Here is a 15,050-nt window from a genome sequence, read left to right as displayed (position 1 = left end):
CCCATATTACAGAAAAGCCTTTTTGGTATCAGTCCTTAATTTGTCTTTCATTAGTTATAATATCTTCTTTGTCTTCTTTGTGGTGGCGTGTTGGGGAGGAAGCATTAAGAAGAGGGACGCCTCACGTCTTAATAAGCTGGTAAGGAAGGCGGGCTCTGTCGTGGGCAAAGTACTGGAGAGTTTAACATCGGTAGCTGAGCGAAGGGCGCTGAGTAGGCTACGGTCAATTATGGAAAACTCTGAACATCCTCTACATAGCACCATCCAGAGACAGAGAAGCAGTTTCAGCGACAGGTTACTATCGATGCAATGCTCCTCAGACAGGATGAAGAGGTCAATACTCCCCAATGCCATTAGGCTTTACAATTCAACCGCCAGGACTTAAGAACTTTTTAAAAGCTATTATTAATGCTTTTTGAGATAGTGATTTAGATGCATATCATATTTTTTACTGAGTTAAGTATTGTATGTTATTAGTTTTGCTACAACAAGTGTATGGGACATTGGAAAAAAAGTTGAATTTCCCCATGGGGATGAATAAAGTATCTATCTATCTATCTATCTATCTATCTATATAAAGTACTTTCTCCTATTAATTTGAACAAGTATTCTGGAATTAATTTTATACCTTCACCATCATTAAAAGATTGATTATTGTCACCTGTAGTGAAGAGTGATAAGCCCATATTTCATAATATTTCCTGATAGCTCAAGCAACTGACACTAGACTCACCCTCTAAATCTCGTCCGGACCGAAGTGTGACAAACTCACCTCACTGATCAGAACTCAAGATGCTCTACAGATTATAACCATTCCACTCTAACATCAACAAAACAAAATCACAAGAATGTTTACAACACACACAAAATGCTGGAGGAATTCAGCAGGCCAGGCAGCATCTGTGGAAAAAAGTACAGTCGACATTTCGGGCTGAAACCCTTCAGCAGGACACAAGAATGTTTATTTTTATTGTAATCTTTGTTAGTGAAGGTTAATAAATGCATTTTTCACAGAGTAGCTATAATCTAGAACTCCCTATTACCTGTAATCAGAACTTTGATTCTGATTCAGGAGTGAGGAGAATGGAACAAACTGAATCTCTCTGCAAAGGGCTAGTATGGATTTGATGGAGCAAACAGTCTCCTGCACTGCAAGTATTTTATGACTGAATGCCACCAAGATAATATGGATTCGACATTTTAACATTTTATTTCAATGTGTATGTTCATTACCTATCATTTGGATCATTGATAACAAATAATATTATAAACAATTACACTGCTTCCTATAAAAACTAGTAAACTGGGCATCATATTTATAACATGTTAAGTTTACAGTATATCAATATTAATCATACAGTTTCCCATTGTGGCTGGAGAATTGAAGGGGCACATAACTTCCATAATGTTTTGGCATTCAGAGATTCCAGGTTCCTGAATTTCAAAATATCTCCATTTACATAGAACCTTTCATGGCCTCCGGTACTCATGAAGCAATTTGCAACGATTCTTGAAGCCTCAAAAAAACAGCAGTGAGATTGAGTACAAATGGTAACATGAAATCAGACACTGGGGAGAATACGTCTGCTCTTAAAACAGACTTACTTGTCGGGGCAGTCAGGATCCCCAGGTTAATGGAAAGGATGTTATGCGGGACACTCAATCATCATTGTGTTGTCACGCCAAATTCATCCAAAATGAACTGTATTATTCACTCCTCCCTCACCACAGTCTAAAGCAGTTTGGAACTATGAAGCTAGTTCTTGTGGTAACCAGGTGGCAGTCTATTTAGGATGTTTTGCCTAATTCCACATATATGGCAAATAGTCTGAACGAGTACTCAATTAATTAGGAACTTAACAATTTTCTTGAGTTTTAACTCTTTAAACAACAAAATTAGTTGTTTTTAATATAAACAGGTGTGAATACACTTAAAATAGTTAGGCTCTATGTTCAAACAACAGGAAAATTAATATTAAAGATCTCTGATATTTACAGAGATTCGGTCCAGTACATAATGGGTAAAGCCTTCCCATCAACTGAGCACATCTACATGAAATCCTGTTGTAGGAAAGCAGTATTTATCATCAAAGATCCTCACCACTTAGGTCATGCTCTTTTCTCGCTGCTGCCATCAGGCGGAAGTCCAAGTGCCACGGGACTCACACCACCAGGTTCAAGAACAGTTACTACCCCTGAACCATAAGGCTCTTGAACAAAAGAGGATAATTACATACATCTATTGATGATCTAAGTTTAAGGACTCTTTATCTTGTTATTTCATGCTCTCGTTATTTGTTGATATTTACTTATAGTTACATTTCAACAGTTTGTTGTCTTCTATGCTCTTGCTCTTTCGTTGATCCTGTTTAGTTACTATTCTATAGGTTTGCTGAGAATCTCAGGGTTGTATGTGGTGACAGGTATGTACCCTGATCATAAACATTACTTTGATTTATTTATTGGAAATCGCCAAATGCAAAACAGTTGCCATGTTTTCCTACATCACAAGCGACTACACTGCAGACTAATTGGTTCAGTGGATAGTCAGGGGCATTTATAATGATGACCATGAACTACAGAAGACATATTAACACACTGCATTTTGTGGTAGGTTAGCTTTGTTTGTTAAATGTACTGTACGTTGAAACATATTGTGAAATGCGCCATTGTGTCAACGCCTGAGGATGTGCTGGGGGCAGCTCGCAAATGTCAACATGCTTCTGGCACCAACATAGCATTGCTCAGAACTTACTAACACTAACCTGTACATCTTTGGAGTGTGGGAGAAAACCCACATGGCCATGGGGACAACATACAACCTCCTACCGACAGCGTGGAATTGAACTCGAGCCACTGACACTGCAAAGCACTATACAGCCATGCTGTGTATGGTATGGAGGTGGGGGTGGTGGTAGTATGTAATATCTGCTCCAGCTAATTAACTTAGTCAGAGGCTCTGGGTCATGCTGCAAAGAAAAGCTCTCTTTGGAGATAAACATCTCCAAAGCCTGAAATCTCTGCTGCAGATTCATGAATTGCTTTCAGAGGGATTTTACACAGCACCCACGTTTAAAGTGATCATTAGGAGCAATAAATGTTAAAGGAACTTATTTACTTATGAAAGATAAAAATTATGATGAAATGGCAGACATCCCACCTCTCCCGGAAGTTCCGGGAGTCTCCCGGATATTGATAGCGACTCCCTGATGTCTGCAAATTACATACAATATCCCGGAAATTGATCTTTTTGAGAGCGAGCGAGCAAGAGGGGGAGAGAGAGAGAGAGAGAGAGAAAGAGAGAGCGAGTGACAGACGTAGCAAGAGAGTGACAGAGAGAGCATCCTGATTGGTCTCTCTTTGTGCTAAGTAGACCTATCAGTTTTCTCTGTGGGCGGGCTTTACAGTCGACCTCTCTCTCTCTTTCATTGTCCATCAGTTCAGTTTAGTGTCTTGCAGCACCATGGCAGAGTGTTCCAAAAAAAGAAAATATAAAATTTACTTCACCCCCAGACTACACTAAAGTGTACCCCTGCCTAATAGGGGCCAAAAATAATGACAGTGTTGCTCGCTGCACTGTTTGCAACAGTGACTTTTCTATTACCTGTGGTGGGTTAAATGACTGTAAAAGACATGTTGAGGTGAGATTAACAGGAGTCATTCGATCATTAGCATAGCTAACGTTATTTAAACGAGCTGGCTAGCTGCCGAGGAGCTACCCTATTGGTGTTGCCAAATTCTAATTGTGATGTAGAAAGGGCATTCAGCATGGTGCATCACATCAAGACAGAATTCAGAAGTCAGCTGTCTCACAAAACACTTGTGAATCTGATGTCTTGCAAAATTAACAAATTCATTGACACAGACTGCTATGAGGTTGAGACTTTCTGCCATTTTCTGCCAAATCTGCCAAGCAAGCCACATCACAGTACAAAGAAAGTTTGCAAAAGAAATAGAAAAGCTATTTGCATTAGCATTTAGCTACTAGCATCGAGACTGCCAACAAAATACTCTCAACAAGTAACATATGTGTGTGTGTGTGTGTGTGTGTGTGTGTAAATAGTTTTAATATGTGATCAAATAAATTGTTGTGTTCTTTCATAATCAAATAATCAAATGACCTGTATACATATACCCTTGGAAGTCGACTGGGGGGGCGGGTGGATATGGAGTTACGGGGGTGGAGGTAATGGTGCTACCTCCCTGAAATAAGTTTTTGCAGGGTGGGATGTCTGAAATGGTTTACTCGAGCGGCTGTGTACAGACACAGACAGTAAGAAAAATCAATAGGTAATGAAGAACAAGAGATTTTCACCAGCAAGTTTAACTTGTAAGTTTAAATTGTAATGGTTGAAGTTTCTCATACATGAGATAAACGTATTGTTGCCAGGCAAGGATTTTGTTCATTCCTTGAACTGTGACTTCCTTGTATTTTCATTTTCTATATATATATATAAAGATCCATTTGCCCAACAAGTTTACACAGGTCTCCAGTCAATTCCATTGACTCCATTCCCACTACCTATTTCTCTTTAACATGCCCCATTCATTCCTCTCAATTTTCCTGCCACACACTACACCAAGAGGTAATTGACAGTAGCTAATTAACTTCCCAGCCTGAGCATAGTCAGGTAAGAAAACAGTTATGATGGAATGGTGAAGCAGACTCGATGGGCTGATTAGCCTAATTCTGCTCCCACAGTACAGAGAATAAGTACATGCCTAAAACTTTTGCACAGTACTGTATTTGTTAATATGGAGTGGAGAGCAAGTTTGTAAATCTGGCAGAAGCAAAGGATGCTTGGAATGATGAGGGTGAGGTGCCATGGTACGAGCGTGGGACAGGTAGCAGAGAAGGAGTGCCAGAGCGAGGGATGGCATGGGTGCAGACACACCCAGCCCTGAGATGTCAGTCAAGGTCATTTGATTCCAAACAATTGGTTTATTGATCATTAGAAAATGTCTCTCTGGTGCTTCCTGCTCCTTCTCCTCTCCCTTTCCCTTTTCCCAACTATGATTCTCCTCTCCCTGCCCTCTTCCCACTTTAAGCTCACAACAGAGACCCATGTTGTCAACAGTGTTGGAGGTGGATACGATAGGGTCTTTTAAGAGACTTTTGTATAGGTACATGGAGCTTAGAAAAATGGAGGGCTATAGGTAAGCCTAGTAATTTCTAAGGTAGGGACATGTTTGGTACAACTTTGTGGGCTGAAGGGCCTGTATTGTGCTGTAGGTTTTCTATGTTTCTATATCAGAATCAGATTTGTCACCACTCACATATGTCATGAAATTTGTTATTTTTTGCAGCAGCAGCAGTACAGTGCAATACATAAAATTACTACAGTACTGCGCAAATCTTAGGCACTCTAGCTATATATGTGTGACTGAGACTTCTGTTCAGTGCTGTATGTTTCATGGTCCTGTAATAAAAACAACAGGCTCTAATCTTAGAGAGTTATAGCATTTAAAGCCCTTGCTAATCATTAAGCACCATTCTTTTGGATCTGGCCAGAAATTGAAGTACTCACAGTCAAAGAGAAAACGTGCAAACTCAACAAAGAAATCAAAAGTGAACCCAAATTACGGAAGATATTAGGAACAGTACTGAGTAATTTAAGAGTTAAGAGGCTCTATCGATGGAAGGGGATTTAAGGAACACTTAGACTAACTTAGGTGGCATATCTGCTTCCTAAGAGATATGCCTGAACCAGATGGGTTTTCACAGCAATCCAGTAGTTTCTTGTCCAATATTACTGATTCCATCTTTATCCTTTCAGATATATTTATGGGAGGCACAGTAGTGTAGTGATTCATGTAACACTATTACAACGCCAGCAACCCGAGTTCATTTCTGCTGCTGTCTTCAAGGAGAATGAACTGTACGTTCTCCCCGTGTCCACATGGGGTTCTTCCAGCTGCTCCAGTTTCCTCCCACATTCCAAAGACATATGGGTCAGTAATTTAAATGATCACATAGGTGTAAACGGGCAGTGCAGACTCTTTGGGCTGGAAGGGTCTGTTATGGTGCTGTATCTCTAAAGAATATATATATTTGAAGTTATATTTTCTACTTGCCATTGTGAGGTCTAAGATCATGCGTTCTTAGCCTAGATTTCTGGTATGGCAATGCGACCATGGCACAACCATATACACGCGGTCTCATCCTACCAAAATGTAAGATACCAGACAATTAATTTTTGTTCGTCAGCTTTGTTAGGGCATGTTCTGGGATTAGGGCAGATAGCAAATATTAACTTCAACAACTAACTTCAGCAACCTGTCTTTAGACCTGAACATGGATTGTAGATTCAATCTAAAATGCAGCCCTGAACAATAAGTTCCCAAAGCTGTGGACAGCAGGTAATTGAAAATCCAGGCATTGCTGGATTTTGGGTGTCTGGAGAGTGGGCGTGAAGAAGGATGTGTGAAAATTATATTGTAGATATAATTGTAAATATAGAGTTGTCCTTTGATCTTTAGTATATAAAATGTCAAGTAATATTGTTTTGAACAAGCCTCTTTCTCCAAAAAGGACTCACTATGATGTCTGTTGCTCGTTCTTGTTGAATAAAACACGACTTTTCAGTCTAGACTTCTGGTCTGGTATTATAACAACTATAGTCTAGTGCTGTATCTATTGTGTTAACTATTCCTGCTTCTTTGTTGCTCAGCTCTGTGATCACCTAGTGTTTCTGTGCACCACACCTCGCTGTAGAGCGGTCCATAATTCTGCAAGGTCAGCAGCCTCAAAGGGCGACAGGAAATTAGAGATAGGTAATTCAACCCTTAATGTTTACTGTGGCCATGAGGCCCCCTCTGTTAATACAGGCTAAGGAGGAGGATTTAATTAAAAAGATTGACAATAAGGTGGCATATTGCTATAATCTGCAGTGTTCGTCTACTGGAAAATGACTTAACCTTTGTCTTGGTTGCTGTGGCAACTAATGGACCTGATTACACCAGTGTGCACGGCCAGCATTGCTATATTTTTAATGGCCCAGCTAAGATAACAAGGGAGATTAAAGTCTTATCTAGGCAGTTAAACAGCGACTCTTCATTTCTGATGTATTTGTGGAGAGAGGATATTCTTCCTTTCTGCCCCCAAAGTGAGCGGATTAATTACCTTCATCCATCCTGCGGTGCTAGGCTCAACCAGCCAGCTTTTTGTTCCCCTATTGATTGGAAATGGAGCATCAAGCTTCCTGCTTCATACCATTAGGCAGGATAATATCCATAATGCTTTTTAATCCTAAAGATTCAGCACCTGTTCCTGAGCCCCTCCCATGACAACACGTGGCAGAGTTAGGGACCTTTCGCCTCACAGCTGCTTACATGGGCCAATTGTCAAAACAACTCATTGAGAATTAACATTTGCTGCTGTGTTAATGTATATTTTCAATTAAGGAATAAGAGGACTAATAACACAGATACAGATCAGGATAACAGGAAATTTATTTCCTTTAGTTTTAATTTCTGTCATTGTTCCTGGCAGGAAGAGTTTGTTGCCACAGAAAGTGCCCCAGAACAGGCTTTCAGCAGACCCCTCACTGGTGGCCTGGTACGATGGTGCAGCAAGGTGCTCCACCTAGTGGAAGCATTCAGAAATATTTCAAGAAAGACAACTGTCATTTGAATTAAAGGTCTAAGACATTCTTATAGACGAACTTCGTGAACACTACCAGCTCACATCCCAACCTAAAAAGGTCAACAAAGTGGGCCAAAGTGGTTGCCTGTAAGTAAATAGCAGAGAGGAGTTTGTGAGGAGTTGCACTGTGGGTAGGTAAATCAGAAGCATAGGTGAGTGCTTGACCTTGAATTTGTTGGGTCTGATGCTCCTTGAGCCACAAATCCCATCATTATATCTGGACATCCCAAACTTACATGCTAAAGAAATAAAATCACTGTAACTGAGGCATATTTATGTCTGAAAAGCCACATGTCTAATTCCATTTACTGGGAAAGCTGCAGTGGCTTTGCAGCTTGACTCTTGACCAGAATTCCTCTGGGACCTCATGGATCCAAACTAATGAGGTTCCTTGCTGTTGCAGGCAGATCATTATCTGCCTGGAAAACCTTGCTGGATAGCACTTCAAATAAGCATAAGAGATTGGGATCAAAAAGATAGATAAGATGCAAATTATTAATTGTCGGCTCCTCAGGCTGGTTTGAACCTGGTTTAAATATATATAAATTCTTTAGCCATGGGTAAGGTGCTGGAGGATTGGAGAATAGCTAATGTTGTTCTGTTGTCTAAGAAAGACTTGAAGAATAAGCCAGGAAATTAAAGACTGGTAAGCCTAACGTCAGTAGTGGGAAAGTTATTGGAAGGTATTCTAAGGGACTGGATATATAAGTACTTGGATAGGCAGAGACTAATTTGAGACAGTTAACATTGTTTTGTGCATGGTAAGTCATGTTTAACCAAACTTATAGAATTTTTTGAGTAAGTTACCAGGAAAGTTAATGAAGCCAAGGCTGTGGATGTTGTCTACATGGACTTCAGCAAAACTTTTGACAAGTTCCCGCAAGGGAGGCTGGTCAAGAAGGTTCAATTACTTAGCATTCAAGATGTGGTAGTAAATTGGATTATACATTGGCTTTGCAAAAGAAGTCAGAGAGTAGTTGTAGATAGTTGCCTCTCTGACTGGAGGCCTGCAACTAGTAGGGTCTGGAGTGCTGGGTCCGTTGTTGATTGTAATCTATATCAATGATCTGGATGATAATGTGGTAAACTGAATCAACAAATTTGCAGATGACACCAAGACTGGGGGTGTTGTGGACTGCGAGAAGACTAGCAGAGCTTGCAGTGGGATCTGGACCAGCTGTTGAAATGAGCTGAAAAATGGCAGATGGAGCTTAATGCAGACAAGTGTGAGGTGATGCACTTTGGAAGGACCAACCAGTTTAGGTCTTACACGGTGAGCGGTAGGGCCCTGAGGAGTATGCTAGAATAGAGGGATCTGGGAATTCAGATCCATACTTCCTTGAAAGTGGATTCACAGGTCATAAGGCACACTGGCCTTCATAAATCAATAAATTGAGTACAGGAGTTGGGATGTTATGTTGAAATTGTATAAGATATTGGTGAGGCCTAGTTTGGAGTATTGTGTCCAGTTTTGGCCACCTACCTACAGGAAAGATGTAAATAAGATTGAAAGAGTGCAGAGAAAATTTACAAGGACATTGCGGGCACTTGAGGATCTGAGCTAGAGGGAAAGGTTGAATAGGTTATGGTTTATTCCCTAGAATGTAGAAGATTGGGGGGATATTTTTATAGAGGTATACAAAATTATGAGGGGTATAGATAGGGTAAATGCAAGCAGACTTTTTCCACTGAGGTTGGGTGAGACTAGAACTAGAGGTCATAGGTTAAGGGTGAAAGGTGAAATGCTTAAGAGGAACATAAGGGGGAGCTTTTTCACTCAGAGGCTGGTGGGGGTATAGAATAAGCTGCCAGTGCAAATGGTGGATGTGGGGTCAATTTCAACATTTAAGAGAAATTTGGATAGGTGTATGGATAGGAGGGGTATAAAGGTTATGGTCTGGGTGCTGGTTAATGGGGCTCAGCAGATTAATGGATTGGCATGGACTAGATGGGCTGAAGGGCCTGTTTCTGAGCTGTGGTTTTCTAAGACCTTCTGACTCGAAATCAGTAAAGGCCCTTGAGGGATATAGAGCAAGCAGGAAAGAAACAAGAACATAAGAGAGTTAAAAGAGGCCATAAAAGGCCCTAATCAAGTAGGATTAAGGAGAATCCCAAGGCATTCCTACATATATTCAGAGCATGAGAATAGTTCAGGAAAGGATATGTCCACTGAAGGACAAAGGAGGTATTTATGCCCGCAGCCAGAGGAAGTAATTAAGGTTCCTTAATAAGTACTTCTCATCAGTGTCACCAAAGCAAAGGACATGGATGATGGTGAGATTTAGGAGAGATTACTTAAACTGCCAAATAAACAACAAAAATTGACTTTACATTGACCTCATAGTGCATAATTTTAGTGATACATATTAGATAAGTAACCTGCACAACCTTAAATGTTTTAATCAAGAATATTATACACAATTGGAACTCAAATTTGCTCCCAATTTAAACTTCCCTCTGTCCAAGCTTTCAATTTAAATCTCGAAGAGGAATTGATTCATCTAATAGCCTGCACTGAAACCAACTGTAACACCATTCCCATTATCTGCTCATCTCGCTCTTAGCCAACTCGTATGTAACAATTCACATCAGTTCACTGGTTTAAAGTTAGCTAGTCATTATAGTACTGTTGTTTGTGGTATTCTACTGTGCGTTAAGTTACTGTTTGGTTTCCATCACTCAGGCCGGTATATACACAGTCTACGTAGCCAGCTGATTTGCCGTCGATGGAACTACATATTCACCAAGTCAACACCATGCCCAATCTGGAATTTTTTGACAAATATATCTATACTTGTTGAGCCAGAGCCAGTTTTTGTCTGTGTAAAATAATTAGCTTCAAGACCACTTAAGTTAAACGGGTCCCTGCTTTGCAGCATTTGAGAGAGTAGTCTTTGTATATACAGCTGCACTTTGTGATTTCAAACTGATCATTGCTTATGAGTATAAGTACATTCAATATCAGTAGTCTGTTTATTTCAGGTAGTTAAACATTTCATTATGTTTATTAATGTATTACTCCTTTAGAACATTATAATGGATATTTATGTTTATTTGGTGGGCATATTGAATAAAAAAGGGGAGAGCCTAGTGATATTCCTGTTATCCACAAGAAGTTCAAGGCCTTATACCACTTGCAAAATGAAGAACTAGTAAAACATGGATTAAAGTGATGTTAAGCACTTCAGTAGCAAAATCAAAAAGGTAGTGTTTTGCTTAAAATGAGCTACTGGTGGAACTCAGCAGTTCAGGAAGGAAAGAGTGGAAGGAAACTCTTTTCAGGTTGAAAACCTTCATCTGGACTAAAACCCTCCAGCAGCTAGATTTTTGCTACAGATTCCGGTATCTGCAGTCTCCTGTGTCTGCAGTGTATTATTTAAATTGTATTATTTTGGAAGGTGTTGACATGCAAAGAAGACTTGGTGTCCTTGTACAATAGTCTCTGAAAGTAAACAATCAGGTACACCACACATTTATGAAGGCAAATAGCCAGCAAGATTATTTAAATAGCGGAGCCACAGCTGTCTTGCAACAATTATACAGGGTTGTAAAAGACCAGATTTGAAATACAATGTGGAGTTTTGGCATCCTTACATAAGAAAATATACCTTCGCTGCAGAGGGAGTACAGTAAATGTTCATTTAACTGATAACAACATGTCTGTCATATGAGGAAGGATCAGATCAGGTTTATTATCACTAACATATGTCATGAAATTTGTTGTTCTCCAGCAGCAGTGCAGAGCAATACACAAAAACTTACCAATAAGATACAATAAGTATATATAAAAATAAATAGTGCAAAAATAGAGCAAAATAATGAGGTCATGTTCCTGGGTGCATGGCAAAGGGGAAGAAGCTGTTCCTAAAATGTAGAGGAGGAGTGTGTACCTTCGCCCTGGTGACAGAATGAGAAGAAGGCATATCCTGGATGGTGAGGGTCCTTCATGATTGATGTTGCCCTCTTGAGGTATCGCCTTTTGAAGGTGGCCTTGATAGTAGAGAGGATTAAGTTGACTAGACTTGTACTTATTTGAGCTTTAAAGAATAAAAACTTATAAAATTCTTGTCAGGATTAGACAGACTGGATGTGGAGAACATGTTTCCCCGAGTTTAGGTTTAGAATGAAGAGTAACTGTCTCAGATTACAGAGGAAGAGATTTAGGGTTTATAACAGAGATGAAAAGAAATTACTTCACACAGATGATGGTCTACCTGTGGAATTCACTACCAAAGAGGCTGATACGGTGAAGAATTTTAAATGAGATGCTGTAGACAACATTGCAAATGCTGAAGGCATCAAGGCATTTGGGAAGAGAGTGAAAATACGGAATTGAGATGGATGATCTACTCTGATCATAATCAACAGCAGAGCAGACTCTAAAGCTTGAACAACTGACCCTTGATCCCATGTTCTATGACTTGAAAGCAAGTGCATTGTCTGCGAGGTGCATTGAGATGTCATGTGTTTGTGAAAAGTTTATCCTTCCTTTATTTGGAGTAATAGCTACACTGAAGACTTTATGAAATGTTGTGCGCATGTTTCTCACCTACTATCACGTACTGGTAGAACTGCCATCATTGAGTTTGTTTGTATCACTGGACCACTCTGTGACAAGTTCCAAACCCTGTACACCGCTTCCAATTTTATTTTATGTAGTTGCTAATATATTTCAGTACTAGACTTTAGGAACAGAATCAGAAACAGGTTTATTATCATTGACATATGTCATGAAATATGTTGTTTTGTGGCAGAAGTACAGTACAATACTTAAAAATTATTATAAGCTGCCATCAATCAAACAATAAAAAATACTGTGCAAGAGCAATAGTGAGGTAGAGTTCATGGATTCAGGGACTGTTCAGAAATCCGATGGCAGAGGAAGAGAAGCTGTACCTAAACTGAAGATTGTGGGTCTTTAGTACATCCTCCTGATATTAGTAATAAGTAATTGGTGTAGCGATGTGCTACACACAGCGCTGAAATAACGACATGCAGTCGGTAAGTCATTTGGAGACTAGTTTATTCAAACTTCGCGGCGCTGGCATTTAATCCCTAGCGCCCGCCCTCTCTGGGTGGAAATGATGTCAGAGGTGCATTACCAAAGTCTCCACCCGCGTGCTGGCTATTTGTGAGCCGGTTCGCCTGCTCAGAAAGTGGGTCGCCACATAACACCCCCCCCCCCTCCCGAACCGGTGATACACCCCCCAATGTCCAGAGTCTGGATCAGTATCTCTGTTTGGGAGGTCTGCCTCTGCGCCACGGTGCCTGAACCTCGACCGGCTGCGCCAAGTTCACATGGACCGGTTTGAGTCGGTTCACCGTGAAAACCTCCTCTCTCCCCCCAATGTCCAGAACGTACGTGGACCCGTTGTTGTTGATCACCTTGAATGGCCCCTCGTATGGCCGCTGTAGCGGTGCCGGTGTCCGCCCCTTCGTACAAACACAAACTTACAGTTCTGCTGGTCTTTGGGTACATGGGTCGGGGTCCGTCCGTGCTGTGAAGTCGGTACGGGGGCCAGGTTGCCGAGCCTTTCACGTAGCCTATCCAGGACTGCTGCGGGTTCTTCCTCTTGCCCCCTTGGGGCTGGTATGAACTCTCCCGGGACGGCCAGGGGCACGCCGTACACCAACTCAGCCGACGAGGCGTGCAGATCCTCTTTGGGCGCTGGACGAATTCCAAGCAGGACCCAGGGAAGATCGTCCACCCAGTTAGGTCCTCTCAGGCGGGCCATGAGAGCCGACTTCAAGTGACGGTGGAAGTGTTCCACCAGTCCGTTCGACTGTGGGTGGTAGGCAGTTGTGTGGTGGCCACAGCCGACCACAGGCTGGAGGTGAACTGGGCGCCTCTGTCAGAGGTAAAGTGGGCCGGTACCCCGAAGCGTGCTACCCAGGTTGCAATCAGTGCTCGGGCGCAGTAATCGGGAGATGTGTCGGTGAGCGGGACCACCTCTGGCCACCTCGTGAACCGGTCTACCATAGTTAGGAGGTACCGCGCTCCTCGGGACACTGGTAGGGGGCCCACAATATCCACATGAATGTGGTCGAACCTCCGGTGGGTGGGTTCGAACTGCTGTGGCGGGGCTTTAGTGTGCCGCTGCACCTTGGCTCTTTGGCACTGCGCGCACGTTCTGGCCCATTCACTGACCTGCTTGCAAAGTCCGTGCCACGTGAACTTGCTGGAGACCAGCCGGACGGTTGTCCTGATAGATGGGTGCGCCAAACCGTGTATGGAGTCGAAAACTCGCCGCCTCCAGGCTGCCGGGACGATAGGGCGAGGTTGGCCGGTAGCCACGTCGCACAGGAGGGTCCTCTCACCTGGGCCTATGAGAAAGTCCTGCAGCTGCAAACCCGAGACTGCGGTCCTGTAGCTGGGCATCTCATCGTCTGCCTGCTGCGCCTCCGCCAGTGCTGCATAGTCCACCCCCCGGGACAGGGCCTGGACAGCTGGTCTGGAGAGTGCGTCCGCCACGATGTTGTCCTTTCCCGAGACATGCTGGATGTCCGTCGTGTACTCAGAGATGTAGGACAGATGTTGCTGCTGGCGAGCCGACCAGGGCTCGGGCATTTTCGTGAATGCGAAGGTCAACGGTTTGTGGTCCGTGAACGCAGCCAACGGCCTGCCTTCTAAGAAGTACCTGAAATGCCGGATTGCCAGATACAGTGCCAACAGCTCCCAGTTGAAAGCACTGTACTTGAGTTCGGGTGGTCGTAGGTGCTTGTTGAAGAACGCCAAGGGTTGCCAGCGCCCCTTGATGAGCTGCTCCAGCACCCCACCGACTGCTGTGTCGGATGCGTCCACCGTGAGGGCGGTCAGAACATCTGTTCTGGGGTGCACCAGCATCGTGGCATCTGCCAAGGCTTCCTTGGCTTTAACGAAACCGGCCGCGGCCTCCTCGTCCCAAGTAATGTCCTTGCCTTTACCCAACATCAGGGTGTACAAAGGGCGCATGATACAGGCTGCTGAGGGAAGGAAACGGTTGTAGAAGTTCACCATACCAACGAACTCCTGCAGGCCTTTGACCATGTTGGGCCGAGCAAAGTGGCAGATCGCGTCTACATTGGCGGGCAGACGTGTTGCCCCGTCTTTGGTAATCCTGTGGCCCAGGAAGTCGATGGTATCGAGACCGAACTGGCATTTGGCCAGGTTGATCGTGAGGCCGAAATCACTCAGGCAGGAGTAGAGCTGGCGGAGGTGGGACAGATGCTCCTGACGACAACTGCTGGCTATAAGGATGTCGTCCAAATAGATGAACGCAAAGTCCAGGTCGCGTCCCACCGCATCCATTAGCCGCTGGAACGTCTGTGCGGCATTCTTCAGGCCGAACGGCATTCGGAGGAACTCGAACAGGCCGAACGGGGTGATGAGTGCTGTTTTGGGGATGTCTTCAGGGTGCACCGGGAT

The 15,050-nt window shown here is 42.8% G+C and overlaps 1 protein-coding gene across 1 annotated transcript in view; it reads right to left on the bottom strand.

Moving 5' to 3' along the window:
• Positions 1 to 15,050, bottom strand: part of LOC140714445 (heparan-alpha-glucosaminide N-acetyltransferase) — a 366,646-nt gene that overhangs the window by 126,989 nt on the left and 224,607 nt on the right. The gene's annotated exons all lie outside the window — the stretch shown is intronic.

Source organism: Hemitrygon akajei, chromosome 21, assembly GCF_048418815.1.
Source record: "Hemitrygon akajei chromosome 21, sHemAka1.3, whole genome shotgun sequence".
Lineage (NCBI taxonomy): Eukaryota > Metazoa > Chordata > Chondrichthyes > Myliobatiformes > Dasyatidae > Hemitrygon > Hemitrygon akajei.
This window is presented reverse-complemented; position numbering and strand designations above follow the sequence as displayed.